Source organism: Dama dama, chromosome 11 (assembly GCF_033118175.1).
Source record: "Dama dama isolate Ldn47 chromosome 11, ASM3311817v1, whole genome shotgun sequence".
In the NCBI taxonomy this organism is placed as follows: domain Eukaryota; kingdom Metazoa; phylum Chordata; class Mammalia; order Artiodactyla; family Cervidae; genus Dama; species Dama dama.
In genome coordinates this window covers 57331231-57354799 of record NC_083691.1, presented here as the reverse complement: position 1 = coordinate 57354799, position 23569 = coordinate 57331231, and the positions used below count along the sequence as shown (strand labels likewise).

The following is a 23569-nucleotide window of genomic DNA, read 5'->3' as shown; positions in this document are numbered from 1 at the left end:
CATGCTTGGGGATATGCTAATAAGGGAAGTGGATGCCAGAAATGGAAAATTCCCACATGGTTTCCCCAAAGCCAGAGGACATCTGCTATTGGAGATACAGACTGCCTAACCATGTGGTCCTCAGACGTGGGTAGGAAACCTAGGGGTAGGAAACCTAGGGGGAAGGATGTTGATGCTCCTACCTGCCTGGAGCACCTCACTAGGTGATCTTATGTTTCTCACCTCTGTCCATGTATTACTCTGCAGAAAGGCTCAGTGGTGAGGAACTGACCTGCCAGTGCAGGAGCTGCAGGAGACATGGGTTTGATCCCTGCGTTGGGAAGATCCCCTGGAGAAGGAAATGGCAACCCAATCCAGTATTCTTGCCTGCAAAATTCCATGGGCAAAGGAGCCTGGTGAGCTACAGTCCATGGGGTCGCAGAGTCGGACACTACTGAGCATGCATGCATGTGTATAACCCATGGATAATATTGAAGACTTCTCTTTGGGCTTCCAAATATTAGGGAGGTCCCCTCACTGGATAACCCTACAGAAAAACATAGAAGGCAGATATATTCCTGGGAATTTCATTCCAGGAATGAGGGTGAGGATGGGAATTGACTGTACACAGCCCAGCAACATCATTTGTTCCCCTAACTCTCAGAATCCTAAGACAGGGGATGGACCAAACTCTACATGAATGTGCATCATCAGTGAGTCTGGATTCATAGCAAGAAAACTTTATTAAGTCCTAAATTAAACAGAAAAATGAGCATATTGCATTAAGCATGTAGCAATCATTTAACAGATGAATGAAAACGAATGAAAAGTGACCACACTAAGCTTCAAATTTATCTTAATAGTAGTATAATCTATGTGATTTGTTGGTTTGGAGAGAGGGTATGGGTTTATTAGGGGCTTCCCAGGTGGCGCTAGTGGTAAAGAACCTGCCTGTCTCTGCAGGAGACGTAAGAGATGCAGATTTAATCCCTGGATCAGGAAGATCTCCTGGAAGAGGAAATGGTGATCCACTCCAGTACCCTTCCCTGGAGAATCCAAAGGACAGAGGAGCCTGGTGGGCTACATTCCATAGGGTTGCAAAGAGTCGGTCATGACTGAAGCAATTTAGCTTAGCATAGCGTGGGATTATTAACCCTTTACATATGTAATACTATGAAAAGTGTGTGACATAAGCTTTTCCTTAACAAAACTGTGATCAGTGATCAAGCACCTCCTCCCAGCCAAAATCCGTTCCAGTATTCTTGCCTGGAAAATCCCATGGACAGAGGAGCCTTGTGGGCTACAGTTCAAAGAGTCAAAAAGAGTCAGACATTACTGAGCGACTGAACAAGAACAAGATAGTATTCATATTAGTACAAATCTCAAGTACAAATTCAGATATGTTCCCATAACTTAGTGCTGTAAAGAAGATAAATAGTATTAATAGATGTGAACAGGGTTTGAATTTTTGAAAATCTATTTGAGAAGAAATGGATAGCCCTTTCACTACAAAATAATCTAGTAATTGTCCAGGAGTAAATCTGACATGTTACATCTTTCTTCATCATGATAACACAGAGTACTTAAATAAATATGTTACTCCACAGACTCACTGTGCCTAAACCACTGTTTGAGGGTCGAACACTCCTGACTCTTACCCTCGTTCTTTTCTCTACATCCCAGTGCCACATAGCATCTGACTCCAAACAACATTTTCTCATAAAAGACATTTTGAATGGAGCAAACAAGACGGCTCTAAGAAAGTCAGATATTTCAGGATAATTATCGTACATCTCTAGAGGGATTTGTGAATATGAGACAGAGCACTCTTATAAATCTTCTAGCTGACTTTATACCCATTGTACTTGCTAACAGTGGCAACAACAACAAAAACACCCCAGTAAAAGCTTCCACTGCTAAATCTCAGTCAATATTCTCTACCATACCTTCAACAAAAGTTCTGAGGGTCATAGAAATAATACTGAAGGCTTTTGTTCCTAATTTTTAAGAAGTGGGAAGGCTCATGGAGTGCAGTCATCCTTTCAGCCAGTGACATGTACATTTTTGAACCATCAATGCACATATTAACGTATTTATATATGTCTAGTAGATTCCAAATAGGAAAAGGAGTACATCAAGGCTGTATACTGTCACCCTGCTTATTTAACTTATATGCAGAGAACATCATGAGAAATGCTGGGCTGGAAGAAGCACAAGCTGGAATCAAGATTGCCAGGAGAAATACCAATAACCTCAGATATGCAGATGACACCACCCTTATGGCAGAAAGTGAAGAGGAACTAAAAAGCCTCTTGATGAAAGTGAAAGAGGAGAGTGAAAAAGTTGGCTTAAAGCTTAACACTCAGAAAACTAAGATCATGGCATCTGGTCCCATCACTTCATGGGAAATAGATGGGGAGACAGTGGAAACAGTGTCAGATTTTATTTTGGGGGGCTCCAAAATCACTGCAGATGATGATTGCAGCCATGAAATTAAAAGACACTCCTTGGAAGGAAAGTTATGACCAACCTAGATAGCATATTAAAAGCAGAGACATTACTTTGCCAACAAAGGTCCATCTAGTCAAGGCTATGATTTTTCCAGTGGTCATGTATGGATGTGACAGTTGGACTGTGAAGAAAGCTGAGTGCCAAAGAATTGATGCTTTTGAACTGTGGTATTGGAGAAGACTCTTGAGAGTCCCTTGGACTGCAAGGAGATCCAACCAGTCCATCCTAAAGGAGATCAGTCCTGGGTGTTCATTGGAAGGACTGATGTTGAAGCTGAAACTCCAATACTTTGGCCACCTCATGTGAAGAGTTGATTCATTGGAAAAGACCCTGATGCTGGGAGGGATTGGGGGCAGGAGAAGGAGATAACAGAGAATGAGATGGCTGGATGGCATCACCGACTCGATGGACATGAGTTTGAGTAAACTCCGGGAGTTGATGATGGACAGGGAGGCCTGGCGTGCTGCGATTCATGCGGTTGCAAAGAGTCGGACATGACTGAGCGACTGAACTGAACTGAACCGAGTAGATATATCACACGTATTGTATATAATTAATAGGAATCAATACTGTTAGTCCAAGTGACATATCCTGTGTTTATTATTCTATTGCAATAATAATGCCTGAACCATTGGATAAATATCATCTGGCTGTGGGCCAAACTATAATTTCTGAATGGATGAAGATTCATTTAGAACTTTGAGTAGCATTAATAAAACTGGTTCCTTGAGACACAGAAAAAGTTTGGGAAATCAGTAGAGTTTAAGGAGCAGATTTATAGGAAATAAGAATCAGAACAAGAGAATGTAACCTAAAGAACAGCTCAGTCTGGACAGGGGAACATCCTTGGACCAAGCTCTCTCTGCTATACATGCACAATTCTCAAGAACACAAGTAAATTCAAATTGGATTCCATTTAGATCCGGACTATGAACACACGTTTCCCAAGCTGTTGAGAGAACAACCTGAGTCTGGGTCAAATGGATGCTTTGTGCAGAATGGAGTGGTGTAGAGAAGAGAGAATCAGCCAAGGAAAAGTTCACTATCTGCTGGACAGAACCACTGTCTGTCTTCATGGGTAGGGTGCCAGTAGCTGTGGGTGGAGAAGGAGGGCAAGTCATGGTCCTGCTTATATGTGCAGTTGTGGTCACCCTTCAAACCCTGTTGCCTGGCCTAACTTGGTGTTAACAATAACAATGCTGCTGAATGCCACACAAAACCCACTATAGGTGTGTGTGTGTGTGTGTGTGTGTGTGTGTGTGTGCGCGCACGCGTGCACTCAGTCATGTCTGACTCTGTGACCCCATGGACTGTAGCTCACCAGGCTCCTCTGTTTATGGGATTTTCCAGGTAAGAATACTGGAGTGGGTTGCCATTTCCTTCTCCAGGGGATCTTCCCAACCCAGGAATTGAACTGGAGTCTCTTGCATCTCCTTATTGGCGCATGGATTCTTTACCACTGAACCACCTGGGAAGCCCTTAACTTGGGGTTACTCTTTTCTAACTCTAACAGAGAATGAGGTGACTTCTTCACAAGTGCCCTTGGGAAGTATCGTGTGTGTGTGCTAAGTCACTTCAGTCATGTCCAACTCTTTGTGACCCTATGGATTTTAGCCCACAAGGCTCCTCTGTCCATGGGATTCTCCAGGCAAGAATACTGGAATGAATTGTCGTACCCTTCTCCAGGGGATCTTCCTGAGCAAGGGATTGAACCTGCATCTCTTATGCCTCCTGAATTGGCAGGCAGGTTCGTTACCATTAGCTCCATCTGGGAAGACCCTGGGAAGTGTCACTAAGGAGCAAATGAAAGATATATCTGGAAGATAAAGTTCTGATAAACTCCTCATCTATTTTGATTCAATCATGAACAAAGACAGACATCAGGGCACATTGCTGTTAGAAAGAGGAAAACAGAACCACAGGCAACAATTTTGTTTTCAACAGGCTTACATCAAACACCACCTCTCTGAACCTAGGTGCATAATGAAGTGTGAGGACACAGGAGGAAATTTTATGACTGGAGGAGACAAATACATCTCTCAGATTATGTCAGACTAAGACTTTTCTGACTTGACCACCTGGGGGTGAACTGCTCAAGCGGAGAGAAGAGGAGGCCTGTGGTTTCTATAGATGGAAGCCCAGTTCCCCCACCCCAGCTGCTTTGCATGTTCCTCCCAGCCCACCCAGCTGCCCAGAGCACATATCTATGCAGGTTGGAGCTCTGGGAAGGTCTGCCTCTGTCAGAACACAGAGTGGACCATGGAGGCCCCAGCTCAGCTTCTCTGTCTCCTGTTCCTCTGGATCCCAGGTGAGAGAAACATGAGATGTTTCCTTATGTCAGTGAAAACTGTGTTCATGCACCTGGGTCTTTCATCTTTCCTCAGCAAGCACAGTAATTAAAGCCCAAGGTCCCCAGCCTGGTTGGGAGGACAACAGGTATGATCTAAACTACTGAGTGACTTTTCCTTTCATTTCTAATCTCAGATACCATGGGAGAAACCATGCTGACACAGACTCCAGCCTCCCTGGCTTTGACTCCAGGAGAAATGGCCACCCTCACCTGCAGGGCCAGTCAGAGTATTAGCAGCTACTTAGACTGGTGCCAGCAGAAACCTGGGCAGGCTCCCAGGCTCCTCATCTATACTGCAACCAACACGGCCTCCAGCATCCCAGCCCGGTTCAGTGGCAGTGGGTCAGGGACATCCTTTACTCTGACCATCAGCAGCCTGGAGCCTGAAGGTGCTGCAGTTTATTACTGCTATCAGCATAGCAGTGGGTACCACAGTGATCCAATGTCAAACAAAAACCTCCTTAACCTTTGAGGGCTTTTCGTTCTACCAGCTGTTTCCTTTATAAGCAGCTACTGCAGTGGCAACTCAGTTTTAGCATCCATCTCTGCCTCTATCTGGAAATCTTAAAGACCTGAAAAGTAACTCCATGACAAGATTTGAACTCCGATTCCTGGAATTTTTCACGAACCTAAAAGCACAACCAAGTTTAGGCACAATTTCACTACCAATATCACTGGACCAGACACATATGAGTGGATGCTTTTAAAAATATTACCCGTCCTGGCCAGAGAAATAAGGTAGCAATAACAAAAAGAGAACAGAACTTGAAAAGAAGAATTAAAACTATCATAATTCAAGATGAATGAATTGTTTGCAGAGAAATTTCAAAATAATCTACAGAGAAACTGCTGGAATTAATAAGAGAAATAGCAAAACATTGGATTCAATGTTAATAAGCAAACCAATTTGATTTCTCTAAAATTGAAACAGATTGTAAAATTATAAAATACACCATCTATGAAAGCATCCAAAGCATCAAATATTTAGGAAAAAATAACAAAACACACTGTAGACTCCAGAATATTATTCAAAGAAATCTAGGAAACCTAGTCAAAATCAAAATCCCAATAGGATTTTTTTTTTAAATCACATTTGCAGTTCCATTCAATAGAGATGAGACAAATAAGATACAGATAAGTAGGTGGTGGGCATTGTTCAAGGTCACCCACCAAACTGATGAGCATCACAGAGTGACCCTATTTGATGATAAAGTTCTTTCCCAATAATTTTTCATAGAAAACTATAAAACACTGATGAAAGAAATCAAAGAGGACACAAACAGATGGAGAAACATACCGTGTTCATGGATTGGAAGAATCAGTATTGTCAAAATGGCTATACTACCCAAAGCAACCTATAGATTCAATGCAATCCCTATTAAGCGACCAATGGTATTTTTTACAGAACTAGAACAAATAATTTCACAATTTGTATGGAAATACAAAAAACCTCGAATAGCCAAAGTAATCTTGAGAAAGAAGAATGGAACTGGAGAAATCAACCTGCCTGACTTAAGACTCTACTACAAAGCCACAGTCATTAAGACAGTATGGTACTGGCACAAAGACAGAAATATAGATCAATGGAACAGAATAGAAAGTCCAGAGATAAATCCACGAACCTATGGACACCTTATCTTCGACAAAGGAGGCAAGGATATACAATGGAAAAAAGACAACCTCTTTAACAAGTGGTGCTGGGAAAACTGGTCAACCACTTGTAAAAGAATGAAACTAGAACACTTTCTAACACCATACATAAAAATCATCATTTTTAAATGCTCAAAACACACCTCAGAACAAAAGCCCCAGGTTTACAAATAGCTCTTTTGGTTTCTACTACTCACATATTCTTGTTATACCTTGCCCTAAGTCTCTTCAGTCTTGAAACTCTAGACTTTTTACTAACAACTTTATGGCATCATGATTCATATACAACATAGTTCAACAATTTATATTGTACAATACTATGAACCTTAATATACTCACAGAGTTGTGTAATCATCACTAAGGTCAATTATAGAATGTTTTCTAAAAGATATCCTGTACCCATTACCAGTTATCCCCTTCTCCCTCCAGCATCAAATATTCCCAAGTCCTAGATAATCAGTAATCTACTTTTGGTCTGTGCCTATTGTAGATATTTCATATAAATTGATCATACTACATGAGGTTTTTAGTGGCTAATTCACTTACCATAGTATTTGCAAAGTTTATCCATGTTGTAGCATATTATAGTACTTCATTTCTTATTATGGTCAAATAACATTTCACTAGATCAATGTGCCACATATTGCTTTTCCATTCAGCAGCTGATGGACATTTGGGCGGATCCCACTATTTGGTCAACTCAATAACACTACTATGAACATTCTTGGAAAAGTTTTTATGTGGACATCAGGTGAGCAATAAGGAAATTCCTTTCAAACTGATGGTAACAATTTTTTGTCTCACTCTTCATCTTTTTTTACCCTACTATTTAGCTATATTTCTCAAGTTTCCACATTCAAATGTTGCATGTAGTTTTTTGTAAATGTAGAAGGATGGTATACAAAGAAATTATTTTAGGTTCTATCCAGTAATGTTGAATGTACTTTGATTCACTTGAGTCAAAAAAAGTTTTAATTGATCTAAAAAGTTTCTATGTCAGAAATTATGGTGTAGGATAACTAAATATGTATGTAAATATTGGAAAAGAGGGTTGAGTAATCAGGGAGCCAAGTGTGTAACTGGAAACAGCATTAGAGATACCCCTCTGGGTTTGAGGAAAAGGAAACCCTTCTAAACTGTTGGTAGGAATGTGAGATGCTATAGCCACTGTGGAAAACAGTATGGGGGTTCCTCAGAAAACTAAAAATAGTACTACCATATGATCCACAATCCCTCTCCTCAACATACACCCAGATAAATTGTAATTCAAAAAGATATGTGCACCCCTATGTTTACTAGCAGCACTATTTACTATAGCCAAGACATGAAAATAACCTAAATATTCATCAACACATGAATGGATAAAGAAGATATGATATGTATGTACACAAAGGAATAGTTTTCAACCATAAAAAAAGAATAAAATAATGCCATTTGGAATAACATGGCTAGAGTTTATCATACTAAGTAAAATAAGTCAGAAAGATAAGTACAATATGATATCAGTCATATGTGGAATCTAAAACATGACACAAATGACCCTATCTATGAAACAGAAAAAAAATCAGGGACACAAAAATAGACTGCTGGCTGTCAAGAAGGAGGGAGTGGGAGAGGGTAGGAGTGGAAGTTTGGGATTAACAGATGCAAACTGGTATATATAGAATGAATAAATAACAAGGTCCTACTGTATAGCACAGGGGACTATATGCAATATCCTATGATATCCTTTTCCATAATGGAAAAGAATATGAAAAAGAATGTATATGTAAATATATATATATACATATATATATGTATAACTGAGTCACTTTACAGTACAATGGTAATTCACACAGCATTATAATTCAACTATAACTCAATAAAAAATTAATTTTAAAAAACCACAACTCATGTGTGTAAAGAAGATACATAATATTAATAGATGTAAACAGATTGAATTTTTTAAAAATCTATTTGACAAGGAATAGATAGTTCTTTTGGTACAAAATAACCTAGTAGTCTTCCAGAAGTAAATTTCACATGTTATATCTTTTTCCATCATGATAAGCACAGAGTAATTATACAAATGTGCTACTCCACCAACTCACTGTGCCTCAACCACTATTTGAGGGCTGAACACCCCTACTTGTTACACCAGTTCTTTTCTCTACATCTCAGCACCTCCTAGTATGTAACTCAAAACCTCATTTTGTAATAAAAACCTTTTGGATGGAGCAAACAAGAGTTCTCTGGAGAAGTCATATATTCCTGGATGATCATCTGAACATCTTTAGAGGGAGTTGTGAATATGAGGAAGAGAACTCCTGTAAATTTATTATTTACTTATATGCATAAAGGATGTATATACTTATGCAGTATGCTTTTTTAACTTATATGCAGAGTACATAATGTGAAATGCTGGGCTGGATGAATCACAAGCTGGAATCAAGTTTGCTAGGGGAAATATCAATAACCTCAGATATGCAAATGACACCACCCTTATGGCAGAAAGTGAAGAGGAACTAAACAGCCTCTTGATGAAGGTGAAAGAGAGTTAAAAAGCTGCCTTAAGACTCAAGGTTCAAAAAACTAAGATCATGGCATCTGGTCCCATCACTTCATGGCAAATAGATGGGGAAACAATGGAAACAGTGAGAAACTATTTCCTTAGGCTTCAAAATCACTGCGGATGGTGACTGCAGCCATGAAATTAAAAGACACTTGCTCCTTGGAAGAAAGCTATGACAAACCTAGATAACATATTAAAAAGCAGAGATATTACTTTGCTGACAATGGTGCATATAGTCAAATCCATGCTCTCACATGTATGGATGTCAGAGTTGGAATAAAGAAGGCTGAGCACTGAAGAATTGATGCTTTTGAACTGTGATGTTGTAGAAGACCCTTGAGATTCCCTCAGACTGCAAGGAGAGACAAGTCAATCCTAAAGGAAATCAACCCTGAATATTCATTGGAAGGACTGATGCTGAAGCTGAAGCTCCAATACTTTGGCCACCTGATGTGAGGAACTGACTCATTAGAAAAGACCCTGATCCTGGGAAAGATAGAAGGCAGGAGGAGAAGGGGACAACAATGGATGAGATGGTTGGATGGCATCACCGACTCAATGGACATGTGTTTGAGCAACTCCAGGAGATGGTGAAGGACAGGGAAGTCTGGTGTGCTGCAGTTCATGGTGTCACAAAGAGTCAGACATGACTGAGCAACTGAACAACAACTCTTGTAAATCTTCTAGCTGACTTTATACCTACTGTACTCCCTAACAATAGCAACAACAATGTCACAGGACAAGCTTCCACTGCTTTATCTCAGTCAGTCTTCTCTACAGTACTTCAAACAGAAATTTTGAGAGTCATACAAATAATACTGAAGCATTTTGTTCATAGCTTTTTAAAAGTGGGCAAGACTTAAGCAATGCACACATACCTTCAGGCAGTGATCCTTGCATTTTTAAAATTAGTGCACATATTTACAAATACATTTCATATATACTATATGTAAATATGATGAAGCAATTCTATCAGTCCATATGACTAACACTGTGTTTTCCATTCTGCCATGATAGTGTCTGGATCTTTGGGTGGCTATCAGCTGGCTATGGACCAAGCTATAATCTCTGAATGGATGAAGACTCATTTAGAACTTTGAGTAGCATTAACAAGACTGCTTCCTTGAAATGTAGCAAAAGTTTTGGAAAGCAATAGAGTTTTAACTACTTAATGTAAAGGGGAAGATTTGTAGGAAATAAGAATCAGAACTAGAGAATGTAAACTAAAAAGCTGCTCAGTCTATACCAGGGAACATCCTTGGACCAAGCTCTCTCTACCACATGTGTACAATTCTCACAAGCATGTCCAGATTGGATTACATTTAGATCAGGAGTATGAACATAGTTTTCCCAAATTATTAAGGAGAAAATGACCTGAGAGTGGGTTAGATGGATGCTTTGTGCAGAATGGAGTGGTGTAGAGAATAGAGAATTACCCCTCAATAAATTTTGATCCAGTTATGCACCAAGGGAGACATCTAGAAACATTGCTCATAGACAGAAGAAAATGGAACTACAGGCATCTATTTTATCCCCAACAGGCTGACACAAATACCATTTCTCCAAAACTAGGTAAATAACGAAGTGTGAGGATACAGGAAGAAAATTCTGTGACCAGAGGAGACAAATTCATCTCTCAGACAAAGTCAAAAGCCTTTACTGATGTGACCACCTGGGGGTGGACTGCTCAAGTGTAGAGAAGAGGAGGCATGTAGTTTCTGCAGCTGGAAGCCCAGTTCTCCCACCCCAGCTGCTTTGCATGTTCCTCCCAGTCCACCCTGCTGCTCAGACCCCATATCTATGCCTGAGTCAGTGCTCTGGGATGATCTGCCTCCAATCTGCCTCCAAGGTGATCATGGAAGCCCTTGCTCAGCTTCTCTGCCTCCTGTTACTCTGGGTCCCAGATGAGAGGAACATGGGATGGTTCTACATGTCAGTGAAAACAGTACTTATGCAGTTGAATCCTGTACCTTTGCTAGGCAAGCGCAATTAAAGCTCAGTGTAGATCAATGATCCTAGCCTGCTGGGAAGACAAAGGTATGATCCAGACTACATGAGTGACTTTTCTTTATATTTCCAACCTCAGATGCCACTGGAGAAGCAACATTGGCAGTCTCCGGCCTCTCTGGTTTTGACTCCAGGAGAAACAGCTACCCTCACCTGCAGGGCCAGTCAGAGTATTAGCAACTACTTAAACTGGTACCAGCAGAAACCTGGGCTGGCCCCCAGGCTCCTCATCTATACTGCCTCCAGCAGGGCCTCCGGCATCCCAGCCCGGTTCAGTGGCAGTGGGTCAGGGACATCCTTTACTCTCACCATCAGTACCTGGAGCCTGAAGATGCTGCAGTTTATTACTGCTATCAGCATAGCAGTGGGTACCACAGTGATCCAACGTCAAACGAAAACCTCCTTAACCTTTGAGGGCTTTTCATTCTACCAGCTGTTTCCTTTATAAGTAGCTACTGCAGTGGCTGCTCAGTTTTAGCAACTCTGCCCCTATCTAGAAATCTTAAAGTTCTGGAAAGGAACTCCATGACAAGATTTGAACTCTGATTCCTGGAATTTTTCTTAAACCTAAATGCACAGACAGGTTTAGACACAATTTCATTGCCAGTGTCACTGGATCAGACACATATGAGTGGATGCTTTTAAAGATATACTTGCCTTGGCCATTGCAATGAGGCAACAAAAACAAAGAACAGAACTGGAAAGGAAGAATTAAGTCTATCATAATTCAAGATGAGTGGATTGTGTGCAGAGGAAATACAAAATAATCTGCACAGAAATTCTTGAAATAACAAACCATTGGATTCAAGGTCAATATGTAAAACCAAATTAATATTTCTATATTGATATTTCATCCTTTTGGCAGAAAGTGAAGAGGAACTAAAGAGCCTCTTTAGTGAAATTGAAAGAAGAGAAAGCTGGCTCAAAACTCAACATTCAAAAAATTAAGATCATAATATCTGATCCCATCACTTCATGGTAAATAGATAGGGAAACAGTGACAGATTTATCACTGCGGATGATGACTGCCTCCAGGAACTTAAAAGACGCTTTCTCCTTGGAAGAAAAGCTATGACAAACCTAGACAGAGTATTAAAAAGCAGAGACATTACTTTGCAAAGGTTCATATAGTCAAGCTATGGTTTTTCCAGTAGTCATGTATGGATGTGAGAGTTGGACCATAAAGCAGGCTGAGTGCTGAATAATTATGGTTTCAAATTGTGGTGCTGGAGAGTCCCTTGGACAGCAAGGAGATTCAACCAGTCAATCCTAAAGGAAATCAACCCTGAATATTCATTGGAAGGACTGATGCTGAAGCTCAAGCTCCAACACTTTGGCCACCTGATGCAAAACACTGATTCATTGGAAGAGACTCTGATGCTGGGAAAGATTAAAGGCAGGAAGAGAAAGGGACAACAGTGGACAAGATGGTTGGATGGCAATACCAACTCAATGGATATGAGTTTGAGCAAGCTCTGGGAGATGGTGAAGCACAGGGAAGCCTGGCGTGCTGCAGTCCATGGGGTCGCAAAGAGTCAGACATGACTGAGCAACTGAACAACAACATAGCTGCAACAAGTTATAAAATTCAAAATTACAAAACACACCATCTACAAGAGCATCCACAGCATCAAGTACTGAAGAGGATATAAACTACACTGTAGACTCCATAATATTATTTTTGGAAATCAAAGAAAACCTAGTCAAATCAAAATCCCAAGAGGATTTAAAAAAAATCACATTTGTGGTACCATTCAATAGAGATGAGTAAGACCCAGACAGGTAGATGGTAACAGTTGTTCAAAGTCATATACCTAGTTGAAGAGCATTATGGATAATTCTAGTGACTCCATTTTAGGATAAAGTTCTTTCCCAATAATTCAAAAAGAAAAAAGGATTATCTTTAAATGTTTAAAGCACATCTCAGAATAAAAAGCCCCCAAATAACAAACAGCTCTATTGGTTTCTACTAATCACTTATTGTTATTATTCCTTGCCCAAGGTCTCTTCACTCTTGAAATCTTAAGACTTTTTTTTAGACTTTTTATTAATAGTTTTATGGCATTATAATACATTTACAATATAATTCACCAATTTATATTGTAGAATACTATAGACTTTAGTATACTCAGAGTTGTGCAAACATCACCACAGTCAATTTTAGAATATTTTCAAAAAGTTATCTGTACCCATTAACAGTTACTCCTCATTTCCTCCAGCATCAAATACTCCTAAGTCCTAAGTAACCACAAATCTACTTTCTGTCTGCCTACGGTGGAAATTTCCTATAAATTGATTGTACTACAAGTGGTCTTTAGTGGCTGGCTTACTCACTTACCATAGTGTTTGCAAGGTTTATCCATGTTGTAGCATATTATAGTACTTCATTTCTTGTTACGGCCAAATAGCATTTCATTATATGAAATGGTTTTCCATTTTGCTTTTTTTCTGCTTTCCATTTTGGTTTTCCATTCAACAGCTGATGGATTTTTGGTTGCTCCCACTCTTTCGTTAACTCAGTAACACTACCATGAACATTCTCGTACAAGTTTTTGAGTAGATATCAGGTAAGCAGTACAGAAATTCCTTTCAAACATAGTAGCAATTTTTTAATCTTACCCTTCATCTTTTTTGCACTACTATCTAGCTATAATTCTCAACGTTTCACTTTCAAATGCTGCATGTAGTTTTCTTAAGTGTAGATGGATGGTTTACAATGAAATTATTTTAGGTTCTACCCAACACCATTGAGTGGACATTAATTCACTTGGGTCAAAAAAATTTTTTAATTAACATAGAAAATCTCAGTGTAAGAAGGTATGGTTTAGGATAACTAATAAATATGTAAATATTGGTAATACGTGTGTAAATATCAGAAGAAAGAGTTGAGTAATCATGGAGCCAAGTGTGCAGTTGGAAACAGCATTAAAGTGATACCCCTCTGCATGAGGGGAAAAGGGAACCCTCTTAAACTGTTGGTGGGAATGTTAGATGTTACAGCCACTGTGGAAAACTATATGGAGGTTCCTTAGAAAACTAAAAAAAGAACTACCACATGATCCACAACCCACTCCTAGGCATACACCCAAATGAACTATAATTCAAAAAGATACATGCACCCCTATGTTTATAGCAGCAGTATTTACTATAGCCAAGACATGGAAACAACCTCAATGTTCATCAACATATAAATGGATAAAGAAGATATGATACATATAAACACAAAGGAATAGTTTTCAGCCATAAAAAAAGAATAAAATAATGCATTTTGAAACAACACGAATGCAACTAGAGATTATCATATTAAGTGAACTAAGTCAGAAAGACAAAAACAAATGAAATGTGACATATCTATGAAACAGAAGCAAAATCAGGGACACAGAAAATAGATTGGTGGCTGCCAAGGAGGAGGAGGTAGGACAGGATTGGATTGGGAGTTTGGGATTAGCAGATGCAAACTGGTATATATAGAATGAATAAACAACAAGGCCCTACTTTAGCAAAGAGAACTATATTCAATATCTTGTGATAAACCATAATAGAAAGGAATACAAAAGGAATGTGTATACATATACATACATATGTGTGTATAACTACATCGCTTTGCTGTACAGCAGTAATTAACACAGCATTATAATTCAACTATCAGTTCAGTTCAGTCCAGTTGCTCAGTCATGTCCGACTCTTTGCAACCCCAAGGACTGCCACACACCAGGCCTCCCTGTCTGTCACCAATTCCCGGAGCTTACTCAAACTCATGCACATTGAGTTGGTGATGCCATCTAACTATCTCATCCTCTGTTGACCCCTTCTCCTCCCACCTTCAATCTTTCCCAGCATCAGGGTCTTTTCAAATGAGTCCGTTCTTCACATCAGGTGGCCAAAGTATTGGAGTTTCAGTTTCAGCATCAGCCTTTCCAATGAACATTCAGGACTGATTTCCTTTAGGATGGACTGATTGGATCTCCTTGCAGTCTGGGGGATTCTCAAGAGTCTTCTCCAAAACCACAGTTCAAAAGCAACAATTCTTTGGCACTCAGCTTTCTTTATAGTCCAACTCTCACATCCCTACATGACTACTGGAAAAACCATAGGTTTAACTAGACAAACCTTTGTTGGCAAAGTAATGTCTCTGCCTTTTAATATGCTGTCTAGGTTTGTCATAGCTTTCCTTCAAGTAGCAAGTGTCTTTTAATTTCATGGCTGCAGTCACCATCTGTAGTGATTTTGGAGCCTCCCAAAAATAAAAGTCTCTCACTGTTTCCATTGTTTCCCCATCCATTTGTCATGAAGTGATGGGACTGGATGCCATAATCTTAGTTTTCTGAATATTGGTTTTTGTTTTTTTTTTAGTGTGAAAACTTTTATTCAATGAAATTAAGTGGTGAGGGAAACAGAAAAATGTTACAAGCAATTTCAGGGAGAATTCAAAGAACAGACACATATACAGGCCATCAAGAAATATTGAGATCAGTCAGCTGAAATGGTGCAAAATTGGTCGAAGGCCAGAAATAATCATGAACAATCACCAAACCAGGCAGTCACATACATTTCTATGATTGTTCTAAGACTTTACACAGTTGAAAAATCAGCTTAACGACAATCAATAACAGCGAACACTTGTGGGGGCCACCACTAGGAACACCCTGTGATTACATTATTCTCATTTTCAATGATGTTCCCATCGAAAAAGGCTGAGGAGTCTGTTGTTGTTGTTCAGTTGCTAAGTCGTGTCTAACTCCTTGAGAACCCATGGACTGCAGCATGCCTGGTTTCTAGAGAAAATCTATCAGAAGGAGTTAATCGCCAGAGCATAATGTCCAATAAATTGTTCCCCAAATGGGTTCTTGGTGGTACCAAGACTTCATTCTCCAATCCAATTCTTTCTGTACCAAACAGCATATTAGAAAAATAAATGATTACAAAGGAAATTATTTCTCTGAGGTAGAAAAAGTTCTCAAACGTAGATATGAACCTCGATTTCAGACGTAGGCTACAATTATGTTCACACTGACAGGAAACAATGGATGATAGAGGTCACCGGCTCTGACTACAGGTCCAGAGCGCTTTAAAGGACACAGGAAGAATGTCAATGTTTGCTGATAGAGACTCGCTTATTAAAAGCTCATCTATGACGTGCATTTCCCACTCAGGTTACAAACCAAACAATTACCACCTCACTTGCGTCAGCTGCTATTGCCCATTAAAATGAAACAGAGTGATACAGTACACGATATACATAAATATAATATGTACCTACATATATATACATACAAGCACATACATATATGTATACATATTTTACATTTTTCAGCTAGGACTGAGAACACCAAAGAAGAAAAAGACGTGAACCTAAATTATTCAGATACTAAATATGGTTATTCAAGTGACAATTTCCATCTGTGTTCTGGGCTGTGTTTACTTTCTCTGTGTCAAGTGAGGGTTTGCAGCCCCCGTTGAGAGTGTAGGCCAGGCCCTCGTGGACTGAGAAGGCTTGGAGGCTGAAGGCCGGTTCCGGTGGAGGTCTGGGCACTGGGCTTCACTCCAGCTCTCTGGGCTTCCCTCCGGCCATCTCCTGGCAGGGCCCTGGGGGCCTCTCACTCGTAGGGCAGCAGGCCAAACAGCTCAGGCAGGAAATCCTGCAGGGAACCCAGGACAAGGTTGGCCTTGGTGGTCAGGTCCTGGTTTAGGTTTTTTGTCCGGAACCATGACCACCTGCACCCGGCAGCAAGGGCCGCGTCCACCCCGTTGGGCGCGTCTTGGAGGACTAGGCACTTGTCCACGGGAGGAGCGGGAGAAAACCGGCCCGCACAGGCCAGGAAGATGTCCGGTTCGGGCTTCCAGCTCTTCACCTCGGGATCGTCGCCCAGCACGACGTGATGGGAGAGGCTGAAGAAGTCCTCGTGCCTGCTGGTCTTCATCTGGAAGGACGCAGTCCCTGAGCTGGTGGCCACAGCGCACCGCATGTCGTGCTTTCGCAGGAGCCAGATCAGCTTCTCCATGAGAGCGGCCGTGGGGAAGACCTTCAGCTTCTCCTGGCTGACCTCCACCAGCCCCTCTTTGGACATCGGGAGCTGAACGGGGTCCATGATGACCTGGGCTGCCTCTAGCGCCTTGTTGACCATCACCAGGGACTTCACGTCCCAGCTGTACTTCTTCCCGTAGCAACCGCAGATTTCCTCAAACACCGCAGAGTAGAGCCGCTTTGTATCCAGAAGGAGGCCATCCATGTTAAAAAGCGGTGCCTGACCGGATGCGGAGGGAGTGCGGGCGCTGCCACCATTGTGGGCAGGCAGGGGATTTTCAGTTTTAAGCCAACTTTTTTACTCTCCTCTTTCACTTTCAACAAGAGGCTCTTTAGATCTTCTTTGCTTTCTGCCATAAGGGTGGTGTCAAATGCATATCTGAGTTTACTGATATTTATCATGGCAATCTTGATTCCAGTTTGTGCTTCATCCAGCCCAGCATTTCGCATGATGTACTCTGCGTATAAGTTAAATAACCAGGGTGACAGTATACAGCCTTGACGTGCTCCTTTCCCTATTTGGAACCAGTCTGTTGTTCCATGTCCAGTTCTAACTGTTGACCTGCATACAGATTTCTCAGGAGGCAGGTCAGGTGGTCTGGTATTCCCATCTCTTGAAGAATTTTCCACAGTGTGTTGTGACCCACACAGTCAAAGGCTTTGGCATAGTCAGTAAAGCAGAGTAGATGTTTTTCTGTAACTCTCTTGCTTTTTGGATGATCCAATGGATGTTGGCAATTTGATCTCTGGTTCCTATGCCTTTTCTAAATCCAGCTTGAACATCTGGAAGGTCACTGTTCACCTGCTGTTGAAGCCTGGCTTGGAGAATTTTGAGCATTACTTTACTAGCATGTGCTGTTGTTGCTGCTAAGTCGATTCAGTCATGTCTGACTCTGTGCGACTCCATAGACAGCAGCCCACCAGGCTCCGCCATCCCTGGGATTCTCAAGGCAAGAACACTGGAGTGGGTTACCAGTTCCTTCTCCAATGCATGAAAGTTAAAAGTGAAAGTGAAGTCTCTCAGTCACGTCTGACTCCTTGCGACCCCGTGAACTGCAGCCTACCAGGCTCCTCCGTCTATGGGACGAGTGCAATTGTGCGGTAGTTTAAACATTTTTTGGCATTGCCTTTCTTTGAGATTGGAATGAAAACTGACTTTCCAGTCTTGTGGCCACTGATGAGTTTTCCAGATTTGCTGTCATATTGAGTGCAGCTCTTTCACAGCATCATCTTTTAGGATTTGAAATAGATCAACTGGAATTCCATCCCCGCCACTAGCTTTGTTCATAGTGATGCTTCCTATGGCCCATTTGACTTTGTATTCCAAGATGTCTGGCTCTAGGTGAGTGATCACACCATCATGATTATCTGGGTCATGAAGATCTTTTTTTGTATAGTTCTTCTGTGTATTCTTGCCACTTCTTCTTAATACCTTCTTGCTTCTGTTAGATCCATACCAGTTCTGTCCTTTATTGTGCCCATCTTTGCATGAAATGTTTCTTTGGTATCTCTAATTTTCTTGAATAAATCTCTAGTCTTTCCCATTCTATTGTTTTCTTCTATTTCTTTGCATTGATCACTGAGAAAGACTTTCTTATCTCTCCTTGTTATTCTTTGGAACTCTGCATTCAAATGGGTATAGCTTTCCTTTTCTCCTTTGCCTTTAGCTTCTCTTCTTTTCTCAGCTATTTTCAAGACCTCATCAGACAACCATTTTGCCTTTTTGTATTTCTTTTTCTTGGGGATGCTCTTGATCACTGCCTCCTGTACAATGTCACGAACCTCCATTCATAGTTCTTCAGGCACTCTGTCTATCAGATCTAATGCCTTGAATCTATTTGTCACTTCTACTGTATAATCATAAGGGATATAATTTAGATCATACCTGAATGGTCTAGTGGTTTTCCCTACTTTCTTCAATTTAAGTCTGAATTTGGGAATAAAGAGTTCATGATCTGTGCTACAGTCAGCTCCCAGTCTTGTTTTTGCTGACAATATAGAACTTCTCCATCTTTGGTGGCAAAGAATATAATCAACCTGATTTCAATCCAATCTGATTTAATAATTCAACTATAAGTCAATAAAAAATTGATTTACAAAAACTACAACTCAGGCATGTAGAGAAGATAAATAATATTAATATATGCAAACAGACTTTGAATTTTTAAAAAATCTATTGGACAAAGAATAAATAGTCCTTTCATCACAAAATAACTTAGTAACCCTCAGAAGTAAATCTGACATGCTACTTCCTTTTTCCATCATGATAAACAAAGAGTATTTAAATAAATGTGTTACTCCACCTGCTCACTGTGCCTCAACCACTATTTGAGGGTTGAACACTCCTTCCTGTTACTCCAGATCTTTCCTCTGCATCCCATTACCACCTAGTATATGACTCAAAACCTCATTTTGTCATAAAGACATTTTGAATGGGGGAAGCAAGACTGCTCTAGAGAAGACAGATATTCCTCGATGATCACTTGCACTTCTGTAAATATTTTAGCTGACTTTCCACCCATAGTACTCACTAACAATAAGACAATAGCAATATCACAGATCAAGCTTCCACAGCTTCCAGTGTTATACCTCAGTCAATGTCCTCTACCTTATCTCAAATAGAAGTTTTAACATTTTTTTTATGTGAACCATTTTTAAAGTCTTTAGTGAATTTGTTACAATATTACTTTTGTTTATTAACTTTTGGTTTTCTGGATGCAAGGCATGTGGGATCTTAGCTCCCCAGTCAGGGAGCCAACCCACAGCCCCTACACTGGCAAAGTCTTAACCACTGGACCTTCAGGGAATTTCATCAAACAAAAGTTTTGACAGTCATAGAAATAATTACTGAAGGATTTTGTTCATAATTTTTAAAATGTGGGCAAACCTCATGCAATGCAGGGATTCCTAAGCCAGCGACCCTTACATTTTTGGATTATCAAAACACATATTTACATGTGTGGCTTCCCTGGTTGCTCAGACAGTAAAGCATCTGTCTGCAATGCAGGAGACCTGGGTTCGATCCCTGGGTTGGCAAGATGCCCTGGAGAAGGAAATGGCAGCCCACTCCAGTACTCTTGCCTGGAAAATCCCATGGACGGAGGAACCTGGTAGGCTACAGTCCATGGGGTCGCTAAGAGTTGGACACGACTGAGCGACTTCACTTCATTTCAATAAATATAGCATATATAAGACACACAAATAATATGAAGCAATACTGCTAGCCCATATGACATACCCTGTAATTTTTATTCTGCCAGGATAGTGTCTGGAACATTGGATTGATAACAGCTGTCCGTGGACCAAGCTATAATTTCTAAAAGTTTCATTTAAAATTTGAGTAGTATTTAATAAGACTGTTTCCTTGTAATGTAGAGAAAGGCTGAGAAAGCAACAGAGTTTAACTACTTTAGGAAAAAGAGCAGATTTATAGGAAATAAGAATCAGAACTAGAGAATGTAACCTAAAGAGTTGCTCAGTCTGTACCAGGGAACATCCTTGGACCAAGCTCTCTACCACATGTGCACAATTCTCAGGAATACAAGTGTACCCAAACTGGATTATATTTAGATCAAGATTAGAACATACCTTTCCCAAAGTATTAAGGACAGAACAAAGTGAGTATGGGTGAGATGGATGCTTTGTGCAGAATGGAGTGGTGTAGAGAAGAGAGAATCAGCCAAGGAAAAGTTGACTCCTACATGGACAGAACCATTGTTTGTCTTCATGGATATGGTATCGGTACACTGGGGGCAGGGTTGGGGGGTGAGCTAAGTCCTGCTAATCTGTGAAGCTGTGGTCATTCTTCCAACCATGTTTCCTGGCCTAACTTGTTGTTACTCTTTTCTAATTCTAAAAAAGAATAAGATGATTTCTTGGGAAATGCCCACAAGAAGTATCACTAAGCAGCAAATGAATGCTGTATCTGGAAGATAAAATTCTGATTAACTCCTCAATCCATTTTGATTCAATCATTCACCAAGGGAGATAACTAGGTACACTGCTGCTATAAAGAGGAAAACAGAATCACAAGCATTGATTTTGTTTCCAGCAGGCTTATAGCAAACACCATCTGTCTGAATCTAGGTGAAGAATGAAGAAGGAGATACAGGAAGAAAATTCTGTGACCAGAGGAGACAAACGCATCTCTCAGACTAAGTCAGACTAAGGTTTTTCTGACTTGACCACCTGGGGGTGAACTGCTCAAGCAGAGAGAAGAGAAGGCATGTGGTTTCTGCAGCTGGAAGCCCAGCTCTCCCACCCCAGCTGTTCCTCCCAGCCCACCCTGATGCCCAGAGCCCATATCCATGCAGGCTGGGGCTCTGGGAAGGTCTGCCTCTGTCAGGACACAGAGTGGACCATGGAGGCCCCAGCTCAGCTTCTCTGCCTCCTGTTCCTCTGGATCCCAGGTGAGAGAAACATGAGATGTTTCCACATATCAGTGAAAACTGTGTTCATGCACCTGGGTCTTGCACCTTTCTTCAGCAAGCACAATAATTAAAGCCTAAGGTCCCCAGCCCAGTGGGAGGACAACAGGTATGATCTAAATTACTGAATTTTCCTTTTATTTCCAATCTCAGATGCCATGGGAGAAATCGTGCTGACAGTCTCCAGCCTCCCTGGCTTTGACTCCAGGGGAAGCAGCCACCCTCACCTGTGGCACCCGTCAGAGTGTTAGCAGCTACTTAGACTGGTGCCAGCAGAAACCTGGGCAGGTCCCCAGGCTCCTCATCGGTACTGCCTCCAGCAGGGCCTCCGGCATCCCAGCCCGGTTCAGTGGCAGTGGGTCAGGGACATCCTTTACTCTCACCATCAGCAGCCTGGAGCCTGAAGATGCTGCAGCTTATTACTGCTATCAGCACAGCAGTGGGTACCACAGTGATTCAAGGTTGAACAAAAACCTCCACAACACTTTGAGGGTTTTTCATTCTACCAGCTGTTTCCTTTTCAAGCAGCTGCTGTTGTGTCTGCTCAGTTTTAGCATCTCTACCTCTATTTAGAAATCTTAATGTCCTGAAAAGTAACTCCAGGACAAAAGTAACTCAGGACAAATCCCTGATTCCTGGAATTTTTTTTGGACCTAAATACACAACCAGGTTTAAGCACAATTTCATGACAGTGGCATTGGATTGCAAGAATACTGGTGTGGATTGCCATGCCCTCCTCCAGGGGATTTTCCCAACCCAGGGATCGAATCCAGGTCTCCCTCATTGCAGGCAGATACTTTACCATCTAAGCCACTAGGGAAGTCCTTTAAAGATATACCAGTCTTATGGAGAGAGTAACATGGAAATATACATTACCATATATAAAATAAATAGCCAATGGAAATTTGCTATATGACTCAGGGAACTCAAACTGGGGCCCTGTAACAACCTAGAAGGTGGGATGTGGAGGGAAGATGGAGGGAGGTTCAAGAAGGAGAGGAAGTAAGTATACCTATGGCTGATTCATGTTGATGTTTGGCAGAAACCAACACAATACTGTAAAGCAATTATTCTTCAAATAAAAATGAATAAATTTATTTTTTTTAAAAAAGATATACTGGCCAATCCTGGCCAATTCATTAATGTAACAATCATAACAACAAAAAACAGAATTGAAAAGGAAGAATTACAAGTATCATCCTTACATATATTTGGTTTTTCTCTAAATTCTACTCTTTTTTTAAAGCTTGTTCTATGTGTCCTCTACTCAGTCTTTCATCCTCTGATTATATTTTTATATTATAATTATTAGTTCTGCTTTGCTTTAATTTTTGTTTTTAATCTATATCTGTATAACTTCATTTTTCATATCATTTTCTGAACAATTATGTCAGCTTTAAATGTCTTTTTTCTATCTTTTAAATTAAAATCACATGTTGTAGAAAATGTCTCATACTACTAAAGTACATCTTTTTCAAAATATTTCCTCATGTTTCATTTGTATATTATATTCTTTCAACAGACACATATCCCACCTCCCATGGTATATTTGCAAATTTGAAGTGTCATTTCTTTTTTGGTTATTATTTTTGATGGGCTGATCAACCAAGTCTTTTACTTCTCAAAATCTTGTATAGTTTAAGTATTCTTCATTTCTTCTATCCTCTCTACCATTAATTTCCCACAGCACCACCCCAGAATTGAGTCTGAACATGCTCATAGATTGTGATTAATGAAACCTTTTTATAACTTAGTTTCTGGGATAAAAGTAGAAGATAGAGTTTGGACTGTGGACAATTTAAGATGTTCAAGTTTGTCTCCATTTTCTTTTCTGGAATCCTCTTAATGATGCATCACCCAGATTGCCTAGTAAAGAGTGTAAACTCTTTTCTGCAGTCACCTGCCTTTTTCTGTCCACCTCTGCCCAGCCTCCTCCACCATCCATGATTGTAGGAAAGAGGAAAGTTCAGGCTTTGTTCCAGCCCTGATCGTGGCTGTCAGTGCTGTGTTCAGTCATGTCCAACTCTCTGTGACGCCATGGACTGTAGCCCACGAGACTCCTCTATCCA

General features: G+C 40.6%; 1 pseudogene and 1 gene segment (V, D, J or C); one reads left to right on the top strand and one right to left on the bottom strand.

Moving 5' to 3' along the window:
• LOC133064829 (immunoglobulin kappa variable 2-29-like) overlaps nt 1-23569 on the top strand; it is a 134492-nt gene that overhangs the window by 57878 nt on the left and 53045 nt on the right.
• On the bottom strand, nt 16646-17331 carry LOC133064221 (pseudouridine-5'-phosphatase-like; annotated as a pseudogene).